This window comes from Carassius carassius, chromosome 1, assembly GCF_963082965.1.
Source record: "Carassius carassius chromosome 1, fCarCar2.1, whole genome shotgun sequence".
Lineage (NCBI taxonomy): Eukaryota > Metazoa > Chordata > Actinopteri > Cypriniformes > Cyprinidae > Carassius > Carassius carassius.
Window position 1 is genome coordinate 11,190,547 of NC_081755.1, and position 21,455 is coordinate 11,212,001.

Below are 21,455 nucleotides of genomic sequence, written 5' to 3' on the forward strand. Positions count from 1 at the left end.
GTCATAGTCCTCTCCATGACTCTCGCAAAGGTTATGCAAAGCACAGCAAGTAAGAATCATAGATTTCACGATTGTAACATCACAGTCATTTCTTTTCATGAGACAACGCCACCTTCCCTTCAGTCTACCAAAAGCATTTTCAACCACGACCCGTGCTCGACATATCTTCTTGTTGTAGATCTGCTGTTCTGCTGTCAGCCGTCCAGTGTCAGTGAATGGTTTTATGAGCCAGTTCTGCAGGGGATAGGCAGAATCTCCCAGGATGTAGTAGGCAACATTCACCCCACCAATATTCCTGGTGTAAGCTGGAAAGAGGTTGCCACGGCCAGCCAACTCCCACAATGTGGACAGTCTTAAAACACGGGCATCGTGCAAGCTGCCAGGCAGTCCTGCAAACACGTTCCAGAACAGTCCTTTTCCATCTACAACACCTTGAAGGATAATGGAGTGCCAGCCTTTACGGTTGAAATATAGCCACAGTGGTACTCCTGTGGTGCCAAAATGGGTATGTGTGACCCATCAATTGCACCAACACACTGCGGGAGCCCCCATCTGTTTTCAATGTAGGCAGCCATTTCTTCAAACTTCTCCTGGTCTGGGAAATGAATTTGTTCAGGAACCAACAAAGTTTCTGCAGCAGCAGTGAACTCTTGAACACACCGGCAAACAGTTGTTATGCTTACTCCGAAAAGATGACGACAGTTCTGTACTCTGAACCGGTCGCAAGCTTCCATAGTGCGATGGCCACTCTCTTCTTTACAGGAACACACTTGCGGAAGCTTGTGTCCTGTCTCTCCATCACTGGACGCAGTTTGTTGTACAAGTATGTAAATGTTTCTTCGGACATTCTGAAGTTCTGAACCCACTGCGCGTTTGTGAAACCGGGAACAACAACATCCCACCACTCGGTAGCTCGGTTGAAAGCCCAAACAGACGGTCTGCCGCGGCAACTTTGCAAAGCGAAACAGATCTGAAACATATAAAGAATACACATTTTAGTACGTAATACTGGTAGCTATAAAGTTGATAAAATACTTTGTATATAGTATAGTGTTTATACATAAGCAAACGTTAGCTACGTTAGCATAACTTACCCTCTTGCGTCGGCTTTGAACAAACGGATTCGTCTCGTAGTCTGAACTTTGTAGTAATTCCCAAACTCTCCTGTTTTTTTCAGCAGTGTTTCGTTTTGCTGCCCTCAGCCTCTCCTGAAACAACGTTTGTCTTTTTGCTGTGAGAAACAGCCACATCCCGAGGATCAAAAACAACATGCACTCGATTTCCTCCATTGTCCTGTGTGTGGGTAGCGGGTGTGTGTCGCGTAGAAGATTACGTCACGGCAGTTTCCTGCAGCGTCGCTATGACAACCAGGTACTATTGTGGAGGTACTATCTGCAATGGAAAACGGAGCGAAAAGCGAGCCGAGCCGAGCCGAGTCGAGTCGAGCTGGTACTGGTAATGGAAAAGCGCCATAACTGTCTGGAGTCATCGCCATTGGTTTTATTTGCGTCAGTGTCATCATCATCTGCAAAATCCAAATCTTCATGGTCTTCTGTAAAGATCACCTCTTCATTGTCACTGTCATCATCTGAAGACTCTGTTTCACTGAGCTCCAGGAAAAGCCTGAGCTCACTCGTGTCCTCTTAATAAAAGACAAAAAGAAAAACATTATTTGTATGCACAGAACAAAAAATGATGTATATGCAGAGTTGGGTAGTAACTGGTTAAATTTAATCTGGATTATGTAATCAGATTCCAAAAATCAAGTACTTTTAGTTAAATTACTTTACATTTTAAAATACTCATAATCAGATTACAATTACTATTTTATTGTTACAGATTCCTTTACATTGATTTCATTACATATTACCATCTTATTTTTTCAAATTCTTAAATTTTTTCATAATATTACAAAAGCTTTTATAAGCCAACTGATGCACAAGGGTGGGCCTTGGGTTTTATGTGTGTATTCTGCAGTATTAATCTTCACATTCTGTATAGCATTATAAATGTCAAAGGATTTAGAGTAATAAATACACAAAGTTTTGATATATTCTTCAGTGTTTACCACAGATTTTATATAGTATAGTCATTGAGTCATTCTAATCATTGATGTTTTCTAACAAAATATGCACATTGTTACTGTGGTGACATCTGACTAAATCTTACCTAAATAACAATATAATTGCTGATATGTTTATTTATGTTTTACATACAATGTAACGTCAAATGCACTTATAGACATGACTTGTTTAAAATTGGCATACGTTTTTTTTTGGGGTCGTTGTACTGTTTCAAATAGTACAATACAATACTACTTAAATATGTGTGACATCAAATAAACATAGGTCAAGTGTAATCTAAATGTAATCAAAAAGTACATACTGTTACAAACACGCCAGGTTCCACCTCCACACAATCACAGCGCACACCCTCACCTGAATACTAGTCATCACCACCTGCTCCTCATCACCCACTAATCAGCGCTGCACCATAAAAGCCACACACGCACTCAGTCATCGTCCGGTCACGTTCGCGACAAGATCATTTCTGTATGCTTACTATTAGGACTAACTCCTCTTCTACTCTCTCTCTAAGGATTGCCTTCGAAGATACCGATTCCCCTAAAGTGCGTGCGTGTGTGTGGTTCACCTACCCTTCCAGAAGTCACTACCTTCCCGGCATGGATCCCAACCACTCCTCACTTCCTGCTCCTCTGCTTGTGTCTTTAATTAATCACTTCATCTGTTACTCCTCTGTCTCCAGTGTGATCCATAACACATACCATCAGAAACTGTTTGCAAATCAAGCAGTTCTTCTGATGAGTCTGGATTTTCATTTAAATGCAAGTTGTAGCATGTTTGGTCCAAGCTCCATCACGAAAAAAATTTTTTTTGTGACGATAAAAATTTGCATGTGAAACAAAATCGTTGCAGTGATCACAAAACCGCCGTGCTCTCTTTCTTCTCACTAAATCCACTGACGACCTCAAACGCTCTTCAATGATGACATGCAACATATCAGACAGTATCATTTTCCTACAGATATAAATACAAACCATATGGAAGCCGTGGGCGGGTTGAAAGCATTCAATGGGGAATGTTGTGTTTGTAAAGTATCCACTCATAACAGAGTTCCGGCCGTTATGTCGGTGACGTAAGGGAATGCAACCAATGACATTACAGTACCATTTGCGTGAACACAATTTAAATTGTCGGCATTGTGTACAGAAGTCATTTTTTGCGAATTGCGACTTGGAGAAACTGACTATTGTTTGTTTAACTATTGACAACTTTAACTAAACTGCACTGGTTTTGCAATTTTAATAATTGCACTACAAACTGCACATTTTCACGTATTCTCTTCTATTTTATCTTATTCTTTGTATACTTATTAGGTTAGATTTATTTAGTTTCATATTCTGCAACTTATTTTCTTTTAATATTGTTTGTGTTTGCTGTGTTTGGTTACATTTTAAACACTTTGTGCTGTGTGTACATATTAAGTAGTTTATTTAGTTTTATATTCTGTAACTGTTATAATATTGCTTGTGTTTAGTAAAGTTTTATAAAAGTACTTTGCTTTGTGTACATATTTCGTTTTATATTCTCTAACTGTTATAATATTGCTTGTGTTTGGTTAAATTTTATAAAAGTACTTTTTCCCCTGTACCGTTCCTATAGTTTTATTTATATATTTAATGCTTTATTTATATATTAATTCTTTAAGTGTTTTGGTTTAATTTTAATAAAAAGAAATTCTGAATCCATTCTGTTTTACATTTTTGAGGGGTTGGGTTGTATAGTGGGTGGGGTGGTTATGGTTTATTAACATAGCTGGCCAAAACCAATCAAGTCACCATGCTATGAGGGCTTGGGTTGGGCTAAATGAAAACCGTGACCAATCAAATACTAGTATCAGGAAATTGACAGGTCACTGTCCCAATAGTTGTCAGGGTTTGGGGTGTGTTTTTTTAAAACAACCAATCAATGTTGAGAAAAAACACCAATAAGGACAGCAGAGGTGTTTCAATGTGTGAAGTGAAAGGGCTCTTGAGGTGTGAAAATGTCTCCTGACAACATTCTTCAGGGATTTACTTGCCATGGCAACAAATGGCTGCATATACCACGGGGATATCCCTTCAGCAAGATACATCTGAATTGGTATCATTACGGGAGTTTCCTAACTTGGTGGAATTAGAAATTTACCCTCAGTGGAACTAGTAGATACTTCCGAAAATCAGTGGTGTATACAGGAGTTTCCTAGGACGGATACACCTCTTTTCATGCAGTGAAGGCAGGTCGGTTGATGGGAAAGGAAGCTTTGAGACAGGCAATGGATCAAGGCAATTAAGATTGGCTTTTTGGGAAGCCTGTTTGGTGTTTGGTCTGTGGTATGACCAGCGATGCATCTTTATTCCGGAGCCACGTCTGACTTCTGAAATCTGAAATGAGACGAAGAGTCGGTTACAAGATTTAGGAGTCTTGGTATAGGAGTTGCTCGGAGGAGGAATTGTCGTTGAGTAGATTAAGTAGGCATATGCATGAATTGCATAACTGCCAAACATAGCCGTCCCTTGTTTATCGTTTCAACTCCTACTGCATAGTCTGAGTGGTAGATTCGGACTATTCAAACCCCTAAGGATGGCTGTTATGACTATGGGATATGTTTAATTCTATGCTTATTAATTATATGCTTTTGACTGTGGATTGTAGTAACTGAATTCCAGAGGCTGTTCAGAATCAACCCTGCAGTCACCATATTAACTGCTGAAGTATATTTAGGGTGTTGCATAAGTATAAAGTTGGATGCATCCGGGATGAGAGATGTAGATATTATTTAAAGAAATGTTATTCCATTTTTTGCCGGAAGCGCAATTGCATTGGATGTTTATCTAATGTGACTGTCGTTATCGAAGAGATGGTTTCTGCTTTTGACCGAATGTCTGATGCAAACGATTTCCCTTGAGGTATTATCTGGATGGCATTGTTAAGGTGGCCTAGAAGTCCTGTTAGTTGACGCTTAGTACATCTAGCTCAGATGAACTGTGAGGCTTAGCGGTTTCTATTCTGATAATGGAAGGCAGAGTTCAGTGAAACATAGATTTGTGTGGATATCCATTATGGTGGTGCAGATGAAAGCGCCACTATCTGAAGTCTTCAAGGAGGTGAAGAACGTAAGGAGACTGTGGTTGTTAGTAGGAATCCTTTGTAGCTTCGGAAGGAGCACCAACATCCTTCTGCAAAGGAATGAGGCTCACAATGAATTAAAGGCACCTTCCCAGAAGCCTCACAGGATTCTTGATGGATAGGCAAGACTTGGTATTTAGTGGTATCAGCTTTGGCTAGCCAAGCTCCGTGACTTGCTAATTGAATGAGTATTCTGTGGTTGTGATGATATGGTCATTGGTTGGAATGGGAGTGTCATGGAAAGAAGATAAATTGATTTAATTCAGACTCTTCTGCTCAACCTGTCCTCCAACCAATACGCTCGTATAGGTCGTTTGTCCAAATCCCTGAAATACGACCCATCAGAGCGTATTCTAGAATTGCGCCTCTATTGGCAAAAGGTTGTTTTCATATTAATGTTTTGTACTCTTTTATTTGCACTCTGATTTGTGTTTCGTGTAGCTCAGTTGGTAGATTAGCCCACACATTCGATTACAATAAACGTACGTTTTGATTGGTAATGACGTTATATGTCATTTCATGACGACAGACGCAACGCGATGCTCATTTTTTTTTACGCCCGCTAGAGGGCACTTAGCTTTAAAACATAAATATAGGTCGTAATAAGGTGCTTGCAAAAACTATCTATATGGTCGTTTTTGTTGGAGGACAGGCTCCTTCTGCTATTGGCCTGTCGACTATGTCAGGTTCGTGATAGAAATGCAGGGGTGCTTTTTAAGTCAGTCTGCTGGTGTCACAGGTTTATGAGAGTAGGAGTTTTTCGCATGGCTCCATCACAGAATGCGTAGGAGTGAAGGAGTCTGCAGTCAGACGAGAGGCAGCCCTGACAATGGCTTAAAGAAGGGTGGAAGAAAGGATGCTGGGATGAAAGGATGTCTTTGAGTGGGGGATGGGAGTAGAGGATGAGAGGATATAGGAGGGGGACAGGAGGTAGGGAAAGGAAGGGAGAGAGTGCGATTGAGAGGTAAAGAAAGGGTAGAATAGGTTGCAGGAAGGGTGGAACAAGTGATGTTGGGATGAAAGGATGTTTGTGAGTGGGGTGTGTTGCAAGATGCAGGAAGGGAGGGAGGGGGAGAATGGAAAGAGGTTTTGGAAATAGAATTGGAGGTTAAAGGAGACTGGTCTCTGTAAGCAAACACTATAGAATATGCAATGCTCAATAGGTCGCTAAATCGCATGAAGCCCTGTCCTCCGAATGAAAGAGCCAACAGTAAGTTTGCAGCTGCCATTTGAAGGGTCCCAGTTGCTATAGAACCAGTCAACGGTCTTAGACATGCGCTTAGTACTGCACTGCCCTGATGGTGCGATTAGCTACAGGCTCGTCCGCTGAGGAGCTGCCGTGTTGGTGGGGTTAGCTGCAGGCTTGTCCGCTGAGCCGCTGCCACGGTGGTGCTGTGGTAATCTGTATGACCATCCACCTGAGGGGCTGCCGTGGTGGAGATGTTGTTAGCTGTATGATCGTCCAACTGAGGGTCTGCCGTGGTGGTGCTGTTGTTAGCTGTATGATCGTCCAGCTGAGGGGCTGCCGTGGTGGTGCTGTTGTTAGCGGTATGATCGTCCAGCTGAGGGGCTGCCGTGGTGGTGCTGTTGTTAGCGTTATGATCGTCCAGCTGAGGGGCTGCCGTGGTGGTGCTGTTGTTAGCTGTATGATCATCCACCTGAGGGTCTGCCGTGGTGGTGCTGTTGTTAGCTGTATGATCGTCCACCAGAGGGGCTGCCGTGGTGGTGCTGTTGTTAGCTGTATGACCTTGGAGGTGCTATTGTTATGAGCCTCTGCTCCCGAACCTTTGTTAATACCAATTAACTCCATTTATTTATTTATTTATATTAAGAAATTTTTTTGATGCAGTCCGAAAGGTCTAACTGAATCTGATATCATTATCACATGGCACAGCTGATTGGTTCTCTCCTGTATGGGTAGCTATTAAGCTCTCTGCTCAACATTCAAACATATGACTAGTGCTTGTTGTAGCAGTTTCACAGCATGCTTCAAGAAAGCGGAATCAATGTCTAAGATAAGTGAATGCTCTTCTAATCCATATCACTGTGTGTATTACATGGTCTCTCTAATTACATCCAAAAATAAGCAACGGCAACTATAATCAAGTAAAATAGCTATACAGTTATGCTAGCTGTTTGCATTGCATGCAGGAGCAAAATATTAAGCACATTAGCAGCATCTAAATGCAATTACCAGCTAAATCCTTAATGCATGTGCTTATACAGCTAGAGCGAAATGCAGTTTAGAGCAAATGTAATCACTCAAGGACACACCAATTGTAACTATCGAAATTCGATTCCATTTTAGAACCGACTGCAAATTTTACGATTCCTGCGTTCGCATTTCAATTTGATTAAAAACAAGTGCAGGAACGGAAAGAATTTGCACCCTGTTTGTGTGCAGCACAAATGAAGCGCAAGTGCTTGCACACAGAGCAGCGGTCAGCAATCGCGCTGTGGGTTCCCGGTTTGTGTCCATTCTCGGACCATTCCATGTATTTCAACTGTAGTAAAGGTTGTTCTGAGCTGAACCTGACTTCTTTCATATTTGTCGACCAATATACAGAAAACTACATCAATATATCATCATGAACACGTTTTTGTCTTACGTGAACGTAAACACATGAGAAAGAAAACACATGTACAGTATTGTTGCTTAAAGAGGCAACAGCCTAATAAACGTGCTGCCAGTCATTAAAAAAGAAAACTATGCATTGTTTTTAAACGTTTAATTAGTTTCTGTACCTGAAATTTTGTTAAATTGTATTTATTTATGATATTGCTGATTGATTTGTTTCTTCCTATCTCTTTTATTACTGACTGTTTACTTGTCTTTAACACTTTAATATTTAAAATTTATATTAATCTAGTTGTTTTTGCTATACTATTTTCTTTCAGCACAGGCAAAATTCCTCTTGCAGTGTTTTGTAGGCTGCTGATGTTTTATCATGTCATTCAGCTGCAAAAAGAATGCTTTGTAAAAAGACAGAATACATGTTTGACATCTAAATGTTTGACTTAATTTTTTAATCCTATTGGAATCATTAAGAATCGGAATCGATAAGCAGAATCTGATAAAATTCAAATGATACCCAACCCTAATTGTAACGGACATGTAACAGGTTAAGTGAAATAAGCATTCTTATGTATGCATTTTAGAGGGGGTTCACCATGTACATTGGCGTTATCTCACTGTTTGCATTCCTTATTTCAAAAGTTGATGTTTCATTGTGATTAGTGTTTGGTTGATTTCAGCTGCACGCAGCGTCAGAAGCATAAGCTTATCACGGTTATATCAATGACAGTGTTGTGGGAGAGAGATCACTAAGGCCCAATCCCAATTCTACCCCTTAGCCTTTCCCCTTGTCTTGATTCTCTTTTGGAGGGGTAGGGGTAAGGGGAAGGGCCAGATATCCCTTCAAACTAAAACTTTTCAGGACCACATTTCATCATGCAGACACTGTAAATGTAACAAAATTGGTCTTTTTCCACAGGATCCTGTAGATGAGGAGGCTGCATTAATTCATAGGAAGTTAAATTTACATCAGAGGAGAACTATTTTATTTTTATTTAAATTTTCCATATTAACATGCATATATACCACTTTTAAAGGGACAGGTTGTAGGACCAGCCGTGAGAGGGCGCACTACCAAAACAATAACAATCATGTGGTTTGATGACGCTAAGGAGGAGCGTGAAACGATTGGATTTGTTGTCTTCTACAATTCTGGATTCAAGATGGCGCCAGTGTGTGTGGCGTGCCGTCTGCTGCTTCTAGTCCCGCTTGTGTTTGTGTTGTTTCTGTCAATTATCTGTAAAAATGTCGACTCTCTACTGCTATATGATGGCCAAATACTACTAAATATAAGATCTGCCACAAATGACTTGGTGAACTATGATGGGAGTGAACAGAGAACTTCTCTCCCATTCATATCTGCAATCCCTTTCTACCTTTGGCACGCGCCAGTTCCTCTTTTCCGGAGGAGGCGTTATAGATGCCGGGGTAAATGCAGTAGACTGCTGGTAAAAATCAAATGCTATCTGGCGAAATGTTTCTGGATTAATCATTATACCACACTTGCTGAAAACAAACTGGATCGACGTTGCGTTATTTCCTGGCATTCTATAGATTCTGTATACACTGGGCTGATAACGCTCGTCGGCAAGGACGTGGATGTCCCCCCTCCCCGCTCACCCGTCTCCGTAGAGGTGGCGTGAATCTCTAAAGCCTTCGGCCGCTGGATCGGGAACCCTTGATGGCAGAAGGCCTGACTCCGACCAGGATAGCACTGCAATGCTAGATCACTAACAAACAAATCCTTCATTTTTAATGACTTTTTCACCTCCCGTGCACTGGATTTTTTTATGTGTGAATGAAACATGGCTAAATGCTAGTGAAATAAGTGTTTTTCAGAAGTTTTACCGAATGATTGTACATATTTAAATTCTCCGAGGTCTTTAAGACGAAGAGAAGGAGTAGCGACAATTTTTAAAGAAAAATTTGAATGTCGTTAACTGTCATCAGACATTTACTCCAGCTTTGAACTTGCCAGCCAGTGTTGTGTGCTGTAATATACCGACCACCTAAATATAATGACTTAATCAATGATTTTTCTGACTTTTTGTCTGGAATTAAATATTTTTGTTGTCCTATGAAGCCACTAGTCAAAGATTTTTTAAATGTTATTGACTCTTTTAATTTGGTCCAGATCCTACACACAAGCATGGTTACACATTAGATCTTGTTTTATCATGTGGTTTACAAATTTGTAATATTGAAAGTTGTGAAGCGTCTTTTTCAGATCACATGCCTGTTTTATTTGAGATCTCTCTCCCTTATTCTAAACCGAGTGGACCAGCTCGGCGATGTCATGTGTTTAACTCTTCTACGGCTGAGCAGTTTTCTATTGTTTTTCAAAGTTTGGATGATGCACTCCCCCCACCCACAATTCCTGCCGGCCCGGGACTCGAACTCACAACCTTTCGATTGGGAGTCCGACTCTCTAACCATTAGGCCATGACTTCCCCAATTAATTTGATCCTGCTCGTGGCATTCCTTTTCCGATCTACGATTCAGACCTAAATTCTTCACACTCTTCCTTAAGCACTCCAAACCGATGTGCAAGGTTCTGGTGCTACCTTAACAATTTCCAAAATCAATAATTCTGTCCCTTCCTTGCCACGGTGGAATTCCTTAAAATCCGGCCTAGAACTTCTAAAAACGCACCGCTCTTTACTCTACCTAACGGAGTACCCGTTTCCAAGGCTGTTTTAGAACTCACTTAACCGCTGTTCTCAAGCTGCAGTCTATCCCCCTCTCTCTATACCAGCAATTCAGAATTGGGCCAGCTACTTCAGCAGCTGAACGAGGAATCTCTACGTCCGCTATTAAGATCATGGGCAGATGGTCTTCCTCCGTGTTCGAATCATACATCAGACCTGACCATTCTCGAAGCTCAGCAAGCTCTCCTGATAGAAATCAGGTAAATTCATGCAATTACTCGTGGTGGTATTTAATAATATAAAAAAATAAATAAATAAAAAAAAACACACACTATCTGTATGGCCTATCGAGGCCTGTCTGTGTCTGCCTATCGTGGCTATTTCTGTATGGTCTATCGAGGCCTGTCCGTGTCTGGCTATCATGGCTATTTTTCTGTACGGTCTATCGAGGCCTGTCTGTGTCTGCCTATCGTGGCTGTCTGCGTCCAGCCTATCGTGGCTATATCTGTACGGATCTATCGAGGCCTGTCTGTGTCTGGCTATCATAGCTATTTCTGTACGGTTTATTGAGGCCTATCCGTGTCTGCCTATCGTGGCTGTCTGTGTCTGGCCTATCGTGGCTATTTCTGTATGGTCTATCGAGGCCTGTCCGTGTCTGGCTATCATGGCTATTTTTCTGTACGGTCTATCGAGGCCTATCTGCGTCTGCCTATCGTGGCTGTCTGTGTCTGGCCTATCGTGGCTATTTCTGTATGGTCTGTCGAGGCCTGTCTGTGTCTGGCTATCATGGCTATTTCTGTTCGGTCTATTGAGGCCTGTCCGTGTCTGCCTATTGTGGCTGTCTGCGTCTGGCCTATCGTGGCTATTTCTGTATGGCCTATCGAGGCCTGTCTGTGTCTGCCTATCGTGGCTGTCTGCGTCTGGCCTATCGTGGATATTTCTGTTGGTCTATCGAGGCCTGTCCGTGTCTGGCTATCATGGCTATTTTTCTGTATGGTCTATCGAGGCCTGTCTGTGTCTGCCTATCGTGGCTAATTCTGTACGGTCTATCGAGGCCTGTCTGTGTCTGCCTATTGCGGCTATTTCTGTATGGTCTATCAAGGCCTGTACATGTCTGAAATAAAACTTGCATATATTTAAAAAAAAAAAAAAATAGGCATATTAGGTTAATCTAACGTCATCATACTGATCATGCTAACTCTCTCTTTTTATCTTCCAGGAACCTTAGGATTCACAACTGGTTTGTATACTTTCATCTATTTATTTTGGGGGGAAGGCTGGCCCGTCTGGTGGTTTCATAATCCACCTATTTTGGGGGTCGGCTGCGCCCCTGCCTTCGTCGTCAGGCAGGAAATGCAGGTCCGCTACCCTCGGATTACGAACCATGGACGGGGCCTTCCGCCAAAGAAATTTATAATTATGCTTGCTGTGTTGTCAATAAATGCATGCTTCGTACATTTTATCTCCCGAGTCTTTCTGGTAGAAATGGAAGCTTCAGCCTAAGTTCTGCCAGGAAGACTCAATTACTTCATCACTAATTACCTTCCTCATTATCCAATCACGTCTTTATACTTTGGTATAAAAGATGGTACTTACACATGTTTGAGTTCACAGATGCCGACGTGATAACAACCTCCACCCTCCCCACCACCACCAGGATGGTCCTGTCCTTACCTTCCAGGGGGGGTCGGCTGCGCCCCTGCCTTCGTTTTCAGGCAGGAAATGCAGGTCCGCTACCCTCGGATTACGAACCATGGACGGGGCCTTCCGCCAAAGAAATTTATAATTATGCTTGCTGAGTTGTCAATAAATGCATGCTTCGTACATTTTATCTCCCGAGTCTTTCTGGTAGAACTATTCTGCAGTACACCCGAGACTGTTAATGAAAACTGTGCTTTATGCTGGACAGTATTCAATTATCTCCAGTTTTTTATATCGTGGTAATCTAATATGGTTTTAAAGATAATAAAAAGATGAAATATAACCGGGGGGAATATTATCATGATTTATCGTCAAACCGGTAATAGTAATATATCCCTACTTGAAAAATAAACATTATCTAATGTTTTCACAGTGAATAAAGTTATTCATCAAAACCAGCAGATTCATCTGTGAGATTCAGATCAACACAAATATGTAGTTACTCCTCAAAGAACAATGTCAAAATGTGAGTTTTATAAGTCTTACGCATATGTTTAATGCATATGTACTGTTAGATTCAGATCAACTCAAAAGCAGTAAATGTTACAGTGGTCTTTTGGGACCTCCCCGTTAGGACTGCATGATACATTGTTTCAGCATCGATGGTGCTCAGGATCTATTAATCATTCGTCAGCATCCTCAGTCATCTCTCCTTACCGTTTATAAGTAAAATCTTACTGTACTGTGCTATTTCAAACATACTGAAATACTTCAGACATGGAGCTGTGTTTCTGATATCAGTGAGTGTGGAGCAGGAGTGGGATAGACGAGCATTAAAAGTTGTAGTTTATTTCAGTGAGCTGCCTATATTTAAATTTTTGGGGAAAAAGATATTTGTCTGTACACTGATTTAGAAATTGTTGCGTGATTTATAAATTATTTCCTTTATTTTAGTAAAACGTGACACACTGTAATTTCGCTGCCATTATTTTGGCGAATAAATTAAACCTGCATGATTTAGCTAAATCCTTGAAAGGAGAGGTGCCCTCTCGATCACTTGAATTTTTTCCTGATAATTAAATAAATAAAAATTGGGGTGTCTCACATACATGAGAAATATATTTACAGAAAGCTTGAAATGTCTTTTAAACAAAACAGTTCAAAACGAAAGCATTATGTAATTGTTACAGACAGGCCAGGCTCCAACACCAACCACATCACAGTGCACACCCTCACCGGAAAGTGAAAGTGAAAGTGAAGTGACATTCAGCCAAGTATGGTGACCCATACTCAGAATTTGTGCTCTGCATTTAACCCATCCGAAATGCACACACACAGAGCAGTGAACACACACACACACACTGTGAGCACACACCCGGAGCAGTGGGCAGCCATTTATGCTGCGGCGCCCGGGGAGCAGTTGGGGGTTCGATGCCTTGCTCAAGGGCACCTAAGTCGTGGTATTGAAGGTGGAGAGAGAACTGTACATGCACTCCCCCCACCCACAATTCCTGCCGGCCCGGGACTCGAACTCACAACCTTTCGATTGGGAGTCCGACTCGAATAACCATTAGGCCACAACTCCCCTTTAATATACTAATCACACTCACCTGCTCCTCATCCACCTGCAATCAGCCCTTCCTACAAAAGTCACACACACACACACATGCAGTCACTGTCCGGTCGCAACTAGGTCAATACCTACCTGGTAACCATTTTCCCTCCTTACCTCTCTCCAGCGTCTACCTGTCTCCATAGTGTTTGTCATCTGCCTCCATCGCCTTATGCCACTACCCTCCGGATCATCTCACCACTCAAGTCACCAGCACCATATCCTCACCTATTGCTCCTCCATTCACTACCTGCTCCTCTGCTTGTGCTTCAATAATTCGTGATTCTCTGTTATTCCAGTCTCCTGTTCCTGACTACCGCAACAGTAATCTGTGAAGCTTGCACTTCTCTTTTAAACAAATCAATTCAAAATTAAAGCTTAATGTAATCTGTGAAGGTTGCATTTCTCTCTAAAGATGCGTCAATATGGAGAGTCAGCACTGGGAATTTCATCTTGAAGCCGACAAGAAAACATTTGTTTATTAATAAATAATTAAAATTTCTCCTTTTTCACAATTATTAAGCTACTTCTGCCTGTGCCTTGTGGCAAACTTAATGCATGTGCTTGAGTGCAGAATATATTAAGACTCATTATGGATTGTAGATGTAAATTCAATATAAACCTACGATTAGTTGAATAATGACAAATGATTAACTATTAACTAAAAAATCTTTTGTGGGGGCAGACCTATTAAATACCCTCAGGACATCTCTGTTAAAGTTTTTAAAGCATTTTATATGCGTTAATACATTTTTCTTTCAGAATGGTCTGGAACAGAGATGTCTTAACTTTGATTTTTACTTTTCTCAGTGGCATGAGCCAATGATTCAGAAGAAAAAAGTTAGTCAAGACAAACTTTAAGTTGGCTTTCGAAATCCTGATCAGAAAGTTTGAAAAGGTTTGAAGTTTAAGAAGTTTAAAAAGTTTTAAGTTCAATATTAAGTTAAGAAAAAAACTCTGTGTGACTTATCAATGACACACACAAAGTTTGGTGTCAATATGCCAAAGCATTGCAGAGATACAGCCTCAAGTGTCATTTTTTAAGTTTTCAGCATAAATCAAAATGTCGGACAGGAAGTATGGCCAATTTTGGCATCATTGGTATCGATGTTCTCCGCATGACCCAAAGAATATAGGGAGACCATTTTCATTTCAATAGTCTAATTTATTCAAAAATGTAATTATAACTTTGAGTACCTTATGTTCATGGAGCCGAATATTTTTGTATTTATTTTCATAAGGAAACGATACGTTCATGCATTCAAAAACTACACCATTTTAAAATATAATTCAAAATGTTCGACGCCTAAAAACTGGCTGACACAGGAAAACTGGATATCATTCAACTCGAAATGACTCACTGAATTTAAAGAGACCAGTTGTGTGATTTTTAGCCAAACCATTCAGAAGTTATAAGCAAAAATATTCATTTTTCATATCTCCTGACCACTAGGTGACACTGCGTTGAAACACTGCAGGTAGTCTTAGGTCATAGTTATTAGGACACACACCAAGTTTGGTCTCAATATGCCAAACGGTTGCCGAGATATAGCCTCACATTTTTGAGTGCTTTTTGTCAAATTTGTTCACGTGTCATTAAAGGCGGGTTGGACGAATCAACAATAAATTCCATAACTTTTTGCCAGCATTGTCTGAAGATGATCTGAGCCAATTTTGTGAAAATCGGACTAACCGTCTAGGATGAGTTCAAAAAGTAGGTATTTCGTACAATTGAAAATAGCAAAAAAAACTAAACCTTGCGATTTTTGAATTCATTTGACTTGGCATGAGCCAATGATTCAAAAGAAAAAAGTTTATCAAGACAAACTTTAAGTTGGCTTTCGAAAGCCTGATCAGATAGTTTGAAAAGGTTTGAAAAGTTTTAAGTTCAATTTTAAGTTAAGAAAAAATTATTTTCATTTTCTGGTTTACGGTTCAAAAGTTATTAGCATAGAAACATTGAAAGTTTGGACAAGTGGTGGCACTAGAGAGTTGGAGTTAGAGACCTCAAATTTGCTATGGTTAATGTTGGGACTGTGCCAAATCTCACAAGCTACACAGAATTACCCCAAAAAACCCAGCCCCCTCCAGCTGGACTGTTGTTTGGCTGCGAGGAACAGGGTGTTGTCATGTTACTGGGTTGAAACATGCCTGCACTCACAGCAGCCATTCTTTTTTTATTCATTATTACTCACAGCCCATATAATTATTATCACTAGACCGAAATAATAACAAACTATCAATTGATAACTAATCATTATTTTTACGAAAATCATTGTTATTTGTGAATGAAGGCATTTGTGGAAGGCTTTAAGACCAAGCGGAATCCTCCGTCAGCTGCTCCCGCCCCACAGCGCGCAGGACTCGCGCCATCTGAGCCAACATTTAGCAAAACATTCAGTCTGCCCGAAGGAAGACATTTTTCATTGTAAGTTAATGCTGTTAAATAGAGTTAAACAAGAATAAACATTGTAAATAAAGAATAAAATAATCTCAATTAGCCCTTATTTTCCATTTATGAAGTCAATTGGCAACTCTAATGATGATGTTATCGTTTGACTCCCTGAGTGGCACCTTGTTTAAAAAAAACAAAAAAACTTGTAGGAGCTTTGACAGGTATTAATAGATTAAAAAATGTAAAAAATTGGGTGCTTGGTTTCGGGAAAATGAATGTAGCTCGTTAAAAAAAATGCTATGACGAAAAAGTCATGTTAACATTAATTCATAGAAGAAATTTAAGCAATTAAAACCTTTTTAATAATAGATTCAACTTGAATATCAATACTGTTAAACTGACTTTAAAATCTTAAAGAGTATATGAGTTGAAATGGTAAAATGTCACAGTGCATGATAAATAGCATAAATGAACATACATCTTATATTATATCAGATGACCTTGATTGCATGTTAGCATTAAACTAACAATATATTTAGATTTTTTTTTTATTTTTTTTTAAATAAACAGTTCATATATAAAATGGGACCGCAATCTTTATATCAAGCATTTTGTAATCGTCCACAGTTGAGCAACGTGAAAGGCAGGTTCTGAATGCGCATGCACAAAGTCATTTGCAGACACAAGAAAAAAAAAACTGGATAAAAACACAAAACCCAATACTCTAGGCCAGTAATTCTTAAAGAGTGGTCCGCCATCGCCCCCTAGTGGTCGGCGAAAAGATGACCTAAACTAGGCAAGTGTTTAACTTATTTAAGTAGATTTTTTATGTACTTTCGAAACCGTTCTTGCCATTCTGTTTTAATAACGTAAAAATGGATCGGTGGCTAAACCAAAGAGGAGACAAAAGAAAATATCAAGCGTCCACTGAATGCAGCAAAACTACAGCACCACAAAGGCCCACTGAAGCCAGAACCGAAGATACCGAGTCATGGCCACTGGCCACCACACTCCCGCAAACCACGGAGCTAGCGCACCATGGAAAACCATGTGAGAAAGTTAAGCAAAAATATCACAATGAGTACATGAAGTTTGGATTTTTCTGGACTGGGGATCTTGAGGATCCTAGACCTCACTGTGTTTTGTGTTATGAAATATTGGCTAATGAAGCAATGAAACCATCGAAATTCAAGCGTCACTTTGAGTCTAAGCACAAAGATTGATTATTTTGAGAGAAAACGTGATGAGCTTGAGCGACACATGAGTAAAAACACCTCACAGTTTTTTATGCCCGGTGAAAATGCAAAGGCTACTGAGGCATTATACAGAGTGTCTCTACTCATTGCAAAAACGGGAAAACCCCATTCAATTGGAGAGACTCTAGGTAAGCCTGCTGGAGAAGTTATGGCAAACGTAATGTTAGGGAAGAAAGCTAGTGATGACATTCACAAAGTACCTCTGTCCAATGACACTGTCCAGCGACGCATAACTTCAATGTCCGAAACTGTCCAAGAGCAGCTGATCACACGATTACACCAGAGTCCCTTCTTTTTTCTTCAGCTGGACGGGTCCACGGACATTGGTAACAAGGCAAATCTTCTTTTTGTTTGTGTTTTTGAGATACATCCATGCGTGCTCAGTCCACGAAGATTTTCTCTTCTGTAAATCCCTTCCAACGAACACCACAGGAGAAGCGATCTTTGATGCACTAAATGCCTTCATTGTGCATAATAAAATTGACTGGAAATGTTGTGTTGGAGTTTGCACTGATTGTGCAACTGCGATGACAGCCAAACACAAGGGCCTGGTAACGCGTGTGCCTAATGTTGCTCCATCCTCTGTCATCATCATCTCTGCATTCACAGAGAACAGCTCGCGGTGAAAAAGATGCCAAGTTGCCTTAAAACTGTTTTAGACGAGGCAGTTAAAATAGTCAACTTAATCAAAGCCAAGGCCCTCAACTCGCGTCTTTTTAAAGTCCTGTGTGAAGAAATGGGGAGTGAGCACACAAAACTTCTGTTCCACACTGAAGTGCGCTGGTTGTCCCATGGCAAGGTCCTGTCTCGTCTCTTTGAACCGCACGATGAAGTAAAATTATTTCTGCACCAAGCTGATGAACTGTATGATCGACTTCATGACTTTATGTGGCTTTCAAAACTAGCCTATCTTGCAGATATTTTCAGCATGCTCAATACGCTCAACTTAGCACTGCAAGGAAAAATGGTCACAGTCTTCACTGTACATGACAAAATTAAAGGGGCCCGCACCAAATTAAAGCTCTGGTGCGCACGTATCGATCGCCCTGAATTTGACTGTTTCCCCACTCTAGCAGACTTTCTTCTCGACACTGAAGAGACCCTGGGTGACGACACCGTCACAGCCATAAAGGAACATCTACAAGGCCTTCACATGCAGCTGGGGAAATACTTTCCAGAGCTAGATGTGGACTTTGAGTGGATCAGAAATCCGTTTGGCGACATCATTGAGCAATGTACCAAGCTTTCAATACAGGAAGGCAAGGAGGTCTCAAAATGTCATTCAAACAACAGCCCTTAACAGACTTCTGGGCTCAGCTCCTTCCTGAACATCCAAAGCTTGCAGAATCTGCCCTCAAATTGCTCATGCCCTTCCCAACTACATACAACTGTGAAGTTGGGTTTTCCACACTGGTTGGTTTGAAAACAAAACAGCGCAACAGACTAAACGTGGAGCCTAGTATGAGACTGAAACTCTCCTCTTTGGAGCCAGACATTCAGAAACTGATAAGCAGCACCACCCGTCTCATTAATATTCACGTTAAGTTTTAGATGGAAATCTCAAAATCTAAAATTCACAGATCTATTCGTTTTGTAATATACTAGTTTTTGTTTCATGTGTAAAATCCCAGTAATTTCAGTGATATTGGACATTAAGGGGAACATTCTTTTCAGCATTTTATTGTTACCATAGTTACAACCATAGACATCCTATACCCACCACCTCAGTTTTAAACTAATGGCTCTTTGGAATGGCATTAAGTGGGACCTAGGCTGTTACAGTATGTTTAATTTTTTTTCCACATGTGCAGTTTGTTGTTCATATTAAGCTGCAACTCATTTCACATTTACTTTTTCAAATTAAATAAAAATTAATATAATTTCTGATCATATCATTGCAATTGTGTTTGAATAATTAGTTTTTTACTTGAAACAGTTGCATATTAAACTTAAATTTAGCTTATCCTTTCTATTTTGTTTGGTTTTTGGGGGTGTGTTAGAGTAGGATTCTGTTAGGTGGTCCTCAGAAAAAAATTGTAAGATAAAGTGGTCCTTGGGCTGAAAAAGTTTGAGGAACACTGCTCTAGGCCAATACTCTGTTCCTAATGGTGCGTTCAAGTCATCTCGTTTAGATCGTATTTCCGAGTTGAATGCACATGAACGCCACCACAATATCGTAAATACCAGTGGGTAGCTCGGGATTTTCTTTAAGCCCCGATCTGTACGAGTTGGGGGCGTGTCAGTGATTAACATGGCGGAATATACAATACTTAAAGGTATTTAGCTGTGATATTGTCAGGCTTTTCTATTTGCAGCGCAGTAAGTTAATCGACGACACATAATATGGTGGCATTAGCCTATAATATAACAATGCAAATAGTAACAAAGTTGGCAGCGGCTTCATAAAATAATTTAAAACATTAAAAAACGAAGTATACCTAATGCACATTTCTTTGTTCTTAATTTTCTAGAACAAGAGTTAAAAAACATTGCTGTATTTTTGTGTTTTTAATTAAGAGAAAGTACACGCCATCTTGCTCCGACGAAAGTGACTTGAACGCACATGCCGTCATAAGCACGACTTCCCAGAAGGACTTGAACGCACCATAAGTATATGTATTTTTTTAACCCACAGTAACACATTTTAACTGATTAATGGCCTATTTTCTTTTGCTGCATTTTTTTTGGGGGGGGGGGGCAAGAGGAAAAAAAAGTTGCACTTTATTACATTCAGAAAAGACAGGCCTAATGTTATGATGTGCCAACAGGATATTTTTAGTTCCCCTCACTTTACAACAAATCCTTTACATTCAACAAATTTATCAGAACAGAACAATAATTAAAAATGTATAATTCCAATGGATAAATGTAATTGCAGTATACAGTATGATGCTTAGTTATATATAGTTAATATATATATAAAGTTATTATATATATAGTTAATAATAAAGATAATTTAAAGGAAACATAAGGTAAGGTTGGAGAAATTCTGGAGAAATCCAAATGTTTCCATATTCATGATGTTGCCCATTTCAAGCTTAACTATTATTCAGTATGTAAAATAGGCTTTGTAGTTCACACATTTTTTAGTACAGACGGAAAAAAAATCCTAATGAACAAAAATATACCAAAGTGAACCTAGCTACCGGCTGTAGACGGTAATGTTTTCTCTTGGTTCTAAATAAATTAGACTTATAGTCCAGTGCGACTTGTATGTTTTTTTCCTCATCATGACGTATTTTTGGACTGATGTGACTTACAGTCTGAAAAATACGGTATATATATTTATATACACACACACTGTAGATTGTAGCATAAGACTATTCCACGTTTTGAAATTAACTTATTGTAAAAATATTCCATTCCCAATTCGTCCCTTTTTGCGCCATCTGGCGGTAGTTTCGTGAATTATTTTAACATGCGACTGACAGTTAATGCCGCGGCCCTGTGGCAGCGGAACGTGCGGCGGTATTACCCGTTTTGGTTGTCTACCTACTGTACATTACTTTTTTTCTCCATGAAATTTATGAAAATAAATGTTTGTTATTACAGCATCAACATTCACAGATCAGTTATTCTTAACTAAAGCAAGTGGCTGCTGTGTGCGTAGTTTATATGGTTTCATGGAATGCCAGCAAAGAGCACTGCATTTATAATCTCTGAAAGACATCTCAGTTTATCCGAATCTCACAAATCTGTTATCACACAATAAAAATATGCATAATGAATCTACATTTTCCTCATACTTCAAAGTAGTGCTGGGTGGTTTAACTAAAAATTTATATCACTGTTTTTTTTTTAATTTATGCCGGTTTTCCAGTTTATGACAGTTTTTTTTTTCATGCATAATCAGGTGTACAATGGATTTTCTGTTGGTTGATATTCCAAGACGTGCTTGCGGCTATGGTGCTGGAGCAAATAGCTCGTGTTGCCGCCTTCGGCGAAAATTTTAGCCCGACAGCACTTCCATAAAATGGTTGTTTGGTCGACCTCGGAATTTTGGAAACCTAAAAACCTCCAAACAACAGACCTTCACACATACTCCCCCTGCAATGCATATGCAGTCCGCAGCACGGACTCATTGTGCTTTCACACAGGACTTTTTTTTGTTTGCAGTCCACTACTGATCCACGGCTGTT

The 21,455-nt window shown here is 40.0% G+C and overlaps 1 protein-coding gene and 1 pseudogene across 2 annotated transcripts in view; one reads left to right on the plus strand and one right to left on the minus strand.

Moving 5' to 3' along the window:
* LOC132148025 (zinc finger protein 271-like) overlaps positions 1–21,455 on the minus strand; it is a 193,280-nt gene that overhangs the window by 165,852 nt on the left and 5,973 nt on the right. The gene's annotated exons all lie outside the window — the stretch shown is intronic.
* LOC132143009 (zinc finger BED domain-containing protein 5-like) lies at positions 17,175–18,616 on the plus strand (annotated as a pseudogene).